The sequence below is a fragment of the Vombatus ursinus genome, unplaced genomic scaffold, assembly GCF_900497805.2.
Source record: "Vombatus ursinus unplaced genomic scaffold, bare-nosed wombat genome assembly UNPS02014814.1, whole genome shotgun sequence".
In the NCBI taxonomy this organism is placed as follows: Eukaryota; Metazoa; Chordata; class Mammalia; order Diprotodontia; family Vombatidae; genus Vombatus; species Vombatus ursinus.
This window is the reverse complement of record NW_020954592.1, coordinates 10102808-10111326: the sequence shown is the minus strand read 5'-3', so window position 1 is coordinate 10111326 and position 8519 is coordinate 10102808.

The window sequence follows — 8519 nt, the reverse complement described above, 5'->3', positions numbered from 1 at the left end:
GGTCTCCTTTAGCAAGCTGTTATCTTGCTTTTCATGATTTTCTTGCATCACTCTCATTTGTCTTTCCAGTTTTTCCTCTACTTCTCTTACTTGCTTCTCAAAATCCCTTTTGAGCTCTTCCAAGGCCTGGGATTGATTCATAATTTTCTTGGAAGTTTTGGATGGAGGAGCTTTGACTTTGTTTTCTTCTTCTGGTTGTATGTTTTGATCTTCTTTGTCACCAAAGTAAGATAATATAGTCTGACTCTTTCTGCACTGCTTGCTCATGATCCCAACCAATTACTTGAGTTTTAAACTCTTTGTTAAGGTAAGAGTCTGTTTCCAATGTGGAGAACGTACTGTCCCAAGCTTTGGGGGTTTGTACAGCTGTTTTCAGAGATACTTCTAGGGACCTGAAAAGTGTCAGTTCTTCCAAGGTGCTATGATAAGGCGCAAGGTGTTTCCTCTCCACCGCCACAACAAGCTCCACCATGCCAGCACTCCTCCTCGCCCCAGGACTGCCGCTCAGGACCGTGACCCAGATCCAAGCACTGGTAAAGCAAGAGATTCCTGCCTCAGCCCTGGCAAAGAGATCCTTGCAATCCCCCTCTGATCAGCCACTCGATTCACCCTCAGTCTGTGGGTGGGAAGCTCAGAAGCCAGCCGCTGCCCTCGGGCTGCTGAGATGTAGCTTCTTCTCTCACTGCAGTAACACACTTTTCCCACTGACCTTTTAAGTTGTCTTTGGCGTTCGTGGGTTGAGAAGTCTGGAAACCGCCACAGCAGTCCATGATTCAATCCCCTAAGGCCTGCTCCAGGGTCGCTGCGGCCTGTGCGCCCATGCCAAACTGCGCTCCTCTCCTAGCCTGGTGCAATATACCTTTCCAATCAGCCATTCAGGTTGTCTTGGGCTGGAAATTTGTTTTACTCTGTTTTTTTGTGGGTTCTGCTGCTTTAGAATTTGTTTAGAGCCATTTTTTGTAAGTATTTGGAGGGGTTAGGGGAGAGTTCTAGCAAGTCACTGCTTTCCCTCCACCATCGTGGCTCCGCCCCCTTCCAGTTTGTCTTCTCTGCTGGGGCTGGAGGCCTTACACTTGGCCTGCTATGCTACTGGTCTGTTGAGTCAGGACTGAGGGGCCTTGGTTGCTGATCTTTGCTATGGCTAAGAACCTCCTCCTGTATATATACAAATGTATATATACATATATAAATCTTGGATTCAGGGCTTTCATTAGTTCTGATAGATCTTCATAAAACTGTATATACATATTTATATATACATATGTGCGGTTTAATTATCTAGAAGATGGTGCTTTCCTGGACACCATCTGTGCGAGGCTGTTCTTGCCTGTTACCCAAGTTGGACAAACCTTTTCTGAAGTTCTTCTAAGTTATCTTAAGGTAGAAAATTGTTTCACTAGATCTTTTTGTAGGTTCTATTTCCAGAATCCATTTAGAGACTTGATTTAACATTGTTTCTGAGGGAAACTGAGGAGAGCTCAGGCAACTTCCTGGCTTCTCTCTGCTATCTTGGCTCGTCCCCCTGCAGTATACTCTAAGTTCAGTACGTGAGGAGCATGAGAAGAACAGTACAATATTTAGGAGAGGGGAAAGATAAATGATAACTGGTAGAAGTGGTGAATTTGAATTCTGGGAGCCAAACTCAAAGGCAAACTAGCTAAAAAATTGAAAACTTGGTTTCTTAAGGCATGGAAAGTCAAATACTTCTAAATGATAGATGGGGCTGTCTTGGGACACATAGATCCACTGGCCTATTTGCAGAACTATAACTAAGAGTTCTTTTGCCTAAAGCAAATTTAGTTGAGGATATAATGACCCTGTATTCATGTCCTCTCTCCCCTCCCCTGGAAGGAGGTGAAGGGGTGACAGGAGGCAGGAAGAAAGTGTGGTGGGAGTAAAGTAGGTCAAAGTATTCTGGGGATGAGGGTGATCTAGGCTGGGTAAAATTAGAGAAGATGGGTTATGCCACACCCAGATGTCAGCATCCTAGTTAACAGGCTTCCTCCTTGTCCCTAAGACTGAGTCCCTAAAACTCAGTTTATCATTTCCTAAAAGTATTTGATAGCTGCTGAGTTTCCATTGTGTATGGTTCTTCCAAAAAACTCCACCAGGTCTTTAAGGACAGATATGGGTTTCAGATATGGGTCAGAATGTCAGTGTTTGCATTCCACACCAAATTCAAAAGATCTATTAATCCAGCAAGAGCCAATGATTTGTACTGATTTTATTTTCTGGAATTGTAGAAGCCTGAAATAATCACTTCATTTGTCGTTATGCCTCCTGGTTGGTTTTTTTTTTTTTTAATCTCTTAAGAAAGATTTCTTTCTTCAAAGTAAAAAGGATAGTTCCCTTAAATATGCCACCCCCTTTTGTATTCTACTCACAGCCTTTTCACAGGGGCCCAGCAAAACACATCCAAGAGATTTGCAGAACCACGTTTGAGGAAATATGTGGATGTCCAATAGTTTTTTTGTAAGATGAACAATTCAAATAAATGGCCTTAAAAAAAATCAATGTTATGGGATAAATGATTTAGTCCTTGTAATGAATGAGGCTGTGTGTGTTGGGGAGCTATAAAGCATATGCTGGCTATGTGTCAGAGAGAGCAGAGATTAATTTATTTTCAAGGACAAAGGCAGTTTGTGGCTAGGATGTGGTGAGAGAGGTTCTCCTACTGTCTTGCAATTATGGAGAATCTCTTCCAGAGATCTCGCCTGTAAAAGGGATGACAATCATCCTTAGGGCCTTAATCAAGGAAGTTGCTTTGCTGGGAAATTCAAACTGTGGAATAATATGGGTTTATGAGCTCTTTCTTTTAAAATGGTCCTGTTAGGGAAAAAATAGCCTGTTGCCTGCTACCCAATGTGAAATGCCCAGAATTTTAGAGCAACACAGCAGCCAATGTAAAAAACAAGCAGCTCCCCCGCCCCAAACAAACAAAGAAAAAAAAAAGAAAAGTTGTATGACCCAGTGGAGGGAGGGTTGGTCTTGGGGTCAAGAAGACCAGGGTTCAAGTCTTGCCTCTTACATATGATTGCTATGGAGTCATAGGCAAGTCACTTAACATCAATACTCCAGGCAACTCTTTAAGACTATAAATTGAAGATAAGTTGTGAATCATTTCCATACCAAGTGTTCCACCCAATTATGAAATTGTAGTCCTCGACCAAAAAAATCCCTTTGCAGCAAAAACTGCACCTCAGTTTTCTCACCTATAAAATGGTGTTGCTGGTAGTGATGTCCACCATGGGCATCAATATTTCCAAGATTCTTTTGGCCTCTAAAATTCTACAACCCTATATTTTTGGATTGATTAGGAAGAAAGTTCTAGTCTAGCAGAAATTGCTATGTTTAGATTCAGATCACCTAGGTTAAAATTCTGGGTCAACTATCTACTACCTGCACCATTTTGGAAAAGTTATTTAACCTCTCTTGACCTTAGTCTCCTAATCCATAAAAATGAAGGGGCCGGGCTAACTGTAACATCCCTTCCAATTTTAAATCAATGATTCTGTGAATATCTATTGAAACTAATGAAAGTCCTGAATTCAAGATTTACATATGTATGTGTGTGTATGTGTATATATACTTTTCTCTCTATATATACAACTTTGCATATATACAAATGTATATATACATATATAAACCTTGGATTTAGGGCTTTCAGTAGTTCTGATGGATCTTCATAAAACTGTATAGACATACACATGTGTATATGTATACATATTTATATATACCTATGTGTGGTTTAATTATCTAAAAGTATAGTAGCACAAAACATTCTAATGAAGCCTGACCAGTTTAAGGAACAGGTATGAATATTTTATTATTAGTTTTAATTCAGCCTAATAATAATAATAATAATAATAATGATAATAGCCTAATCTGTTTGTCCCATAAGTTTACTTGTAGTATATAAAGTAGTCTATAAATGAACTCTCAAGTATTAATAAACTTCAATTTAGATTCTGCCCAATTTATCTCAGATACTGAATAAATGAGGTCTGAATCAGACCTCTTACTGTATTTAAAATTTAAGCTGATTTGAAGGCTATAATGCAGGTCCTAGCCATATCCTGACTTACAGCTGTTCTCTCCCATTAGCTGAGTTATATTAGCATGAGTCTCTTCTTATTTCTAAATCAATAGTTTCATCCATTTTAATAACTACTCCCTAGGATGATCTTACTGACACAGTCAATCAGTTCTGAGTGTGATATAGAATCTTAGACCTTTAAAACCCTCCCACAATTATGTCATCTATTCTATCTCATTCTACCATTCTATTTGGCCCTCATCTCTCTCTCATGTCTCCAGTGGTTCCAGACAGTTTTTGATTATATAAGTAACTGATGACTTTTCCATTTAAAGAACAAATTTTCCTAAAGCTCAGATCTGACCATGGCACTCCACTTCCCCACTCAATAAACTGCAGTGGCTTTCTATCACCTCCAGAATCAAATATAAAATGCTGTATTTGACATTTAAAGCCCTTTACAAACTGTCCATTCCCTCCTTTCCAGTCTTTTTATATATATTTTACACATTACACTCCTCCATGTACTCTATGATCCAGCAGTACTGGTCTCCTTGCTGCTCCTTGCCCAGGACACTATATCTTCATGTTGTTGTACAGTTGTTTCAGTCAAGTCTGACTCTTTGTGATCCCATTTAGAGTTTTCTTGGCAAAGATACTGGAGTGGTTTGCCTTTTTCTTCTCCAGCTCATTCTTGGATGAGGAAACTGAGACAGCGTTAAATGACTTTCTGAGGGTCACATAGCTAGTAAGTGGCTGAGGCCACATTTGAACTCAGGAAGAGGCATCTTCCTACCTCCAGACCTTGCACGCTATCCCCTGCACCACTTAGCTGTCACCCGTACTCCATACCTTTTCACTGGCTTTCTGCAATGTTTTCCCTTCTCACCTCTACTTTTTGGCTTCCTTTAACACTCAGTTCAAATCCCACCTTATATAAGGGGCATTTCTTGGTCTTCCCTTGTCCCTCCTTTCCACCACCAGTGCCTTCCCTCTAGTATTACCTCCCATTTACAATGTATATAGCTTATATAGTCATAGTTGTTTTTATGTTCTGTCCCTCATTAGAATGTAAGGTCCTTGAGGGCAGGGACCTAAAATTTTTTTGTATCTCCAATGCTTATCAAAGTATTTGACACAAAATGCTTGTTGATTGACTGTCTTCACCTCCCCCTTCCGTGGGGAGCAGCAGGTATCTGGATGTGCTGTGAGAATCAAGAGAATGACTGTGCAAACAGAAGTGATGATATGAAGCTACTAAGAGGATGGTATCTTGGACCTGTGAGAAATTAATTATTTTTCTCATATTTAACAACTAATTATTGTAATTATTTCTACTTCCTAATCCAGAAATTAACCAGTGTGGGAAATCCCTCTTAAAAATTTACTCAGGCCAAGATCTAATCAGAAAATAAAAGAAATTCTAAGTTTGGGCTAATTGATATATTCCTTCTCGTTGTGTTTGCTCAGACAGGTGTGGGGAAGTGCTGATTCTTCCTTTTGTCAGACAGGTGATATTGAAATTGATTTCTCTTTGGCCAGGATTTGGGTAATCCAAGTCACATGTCTCAACACCCTCATTTTAATATAGCCTACCTCCCATTTTAATATTTTCTTTAATGAAATGATTAAATTTAATTCATAATATTCATTTTTAAAATAAAATGGTTAAATTACCCAGAAACTATGTCTGTCAGAATTTTTTAATCATCACAGACCATGTCAAGGATTTTGAAACTGAGAGGAAATGGGACATATCTCTTGCACATGAGAAACTTGAATTGAAGATTTGAAGGTAGGACATGCTAAGGTGAGAGTGAATGATGGCAGCAGCTTTCTCCTTGCCTTGCCCTAATTCAGGTCCAAGGGATTAGAATCTCAATGGAATGGAGATGATGTTGTGGAAAATTGACATCATGACGGTGATGTCTTGACTTGCACTTGAATTAGATGTAAGTATGGCAGAGCTGCTCAATCATCAGCCTCACTCTGTCCTCTAGTTATCAAAGTCCAGTGGCAAGACAAAAGTCAAGCCAACTGGTGATGGCCCAGGATGTAGCAGGTGACTTTTGGCCTTTCTAAATGAAAGTCTTTCCCAGGTCTCAGTTTGTCTGAGGCAATACCCATTCAGTGACAAAAGATGACAAAAGATGGCCTAATTTACCATTACAAAAATCAATCTGGGAGGGCAAGACCCTCAGAGTTTCTAGCCTGAACAGAAAACAATTGCTATTTGCACTCATTCTAAGCCATCAAAACCTGGATAATGAGCCATAGAGGCTTGGGTTAGGGCTATTATTGGCCATTCAATGAAAGCCAGAGTTGGAACGGGGTGAAAGTGTACTGAAGAAGTTATGTATTATTATTAGGAGAGCATGAAGAGGACACGAACAGGAAAAGCTGAAAACTGCAAGGATTCTGGCAAGTCCAAACTGTGTATGTGCGGAGAGAATAAAAGAGGGTTGAGGACTAGGAACACCGGGTCTGGCCTTTGAAGAGGAAGGGAGCTGAAGCTTGGCACACCATCTGGTGGTTCACAGAGATTGCACCCCGAATAGCAATTCCAATCTGCATTCCCACCTAAATATGCTAATATAAAGCAGGTGATTCAGTGGAATGGGGTACCCTAACTCCTTTACATATGCTTCATCTCTAGCAGTGATAATGATCTTGTAGGTCGTAAATGTAGGCAATAATATCTTCCTGAATAGAGTAGAAGTATGAGGCACTGGGGAACCAAGAAGTTCTTGACATACTAGACTATGGTTTACCAATGAGTAAAGAGATCATTATTTGTCTTTGAAGTATGGGTGAATTGTTTAATTTAGCTTTAATTTAATTTAAGGACAATTTACAAACCCCTCACATTTTAAAGGGAAGCTAGGTGGCATAGTGGATAGAGCGCCAGATTTGGAGTCAGGAAGTCTCATCTTCCTGAGTTCAAATATGGTCTCAGACACTTGTTAGCTGTGTGACCTTGGGAAAGCCACTTAACCATATTTGCCTCAGTTTCCTCCTATGTAAAATGAGCTAGAGAAGTAAATGGCTAATCACTCCAGTATCTTTGCCAAGAAAACTCCAAATGGGGTCAGGAAGAGTCAGACATGATTGAAGAATGACTGAACACTTCTAAATGGAACTCATGACTTGAAAGAACAAAGTGAGGCAATGGAATGAGGGTTCAAAACCCACAATACAGAAGGAGATTCTTTGCTCCTTTTATTAAAACTCTAGGATCACAGATTCAAAGAATCATCAATTTAGGGTTAGAAGGGTTTAGATTTAGATTTTGTCTTATTCCAGGTTTAACTTTTTATCATTTTAAGGAGGACCATAGTGGGTTGTTATACATTATAAGGAATTACCTAGAAGTGGTATAAAGGACATCATCAGAGAAATGTATGACTGGAAAAGAAGATGAGTTAGTCACACAAGAAGAAAAATGGTTAACCAGTGAACTCTCTCCCTTGATATCTACACAAAGTCAAGAAAAGAGAAGGAAGAACCCCCAATATATTCATTTCATATCATATCTTCATGACAAGAGACAGATCTCTTGTCATGAAGATATGATATGAAATGAATGAGAACACAGAATGGATAAGCATTACGGGCTTTGAGGAGGGAATAAACACACTGATCAGATCACAGATCCATTGGATCTCTTGGAGAGATTTCACCTTTATGTAAATTTCATATTATTCATTGACAATAATATGAAGTACTCCTACCTTAATAAATTTCACAGAGCCACAGAATTGCTAAATCTGGTTAGACTAGATGATTTCTAAATTTCCTTCTATCTCTAAATCATTTGATTTCTGGATCACTATGATGGTTTGAAGCTTCCAGTGAATAAAGCAACCAGCTTTCCATTTGTAAGCAATGTGGTTCTTTCAAGTGAAGTAAGATCAACAAGCATTTATTGAACATTTCTTCAAGGGGCTTACATTCTGGTGGAAGAATACAAAACAAAAGGCAGGGAGCGAGGTACCCATCAGGAGTACAGCCTGGAGAGGAATGAAGATAGGGCTGGCCTAGGTGTTTTTCTTAAAATGGAGGTTCTGGGAGGAACCAGTCAATCAGACAAAGATGTCACAAGGTCAGAGGGTACATCCAGTGTTAGAAGTCTATGACTGAAGTGATCTTCTAGGTTAAAGAGGTATGTGTGTGTGTGTGTGTGTGTGTGTGTGTGTGTGTGTGTGTGGTATGCATGATAGAGAAAATCGGGAAAGGCAGGGTTGTAGTGATGAGAGGAATAGAGGTACCATTTAGAAGAGTAGATGTTTCATGTGCCACATCATGTCCTTCTAGGGCAGGGATGGGGAACCTGTGGCCTCAAGGTCACATGTGGCCCTCTAGGTCCTCAAGTATGGCCCTTTGACTGAATCCAAACTTCACAGAACAAATCTCCTTAATAAAAAGATTAGTTCTGTAAAACTTGGACTCAGTCAAAAGGCTGTACCCAAGGACCTAGAAGACC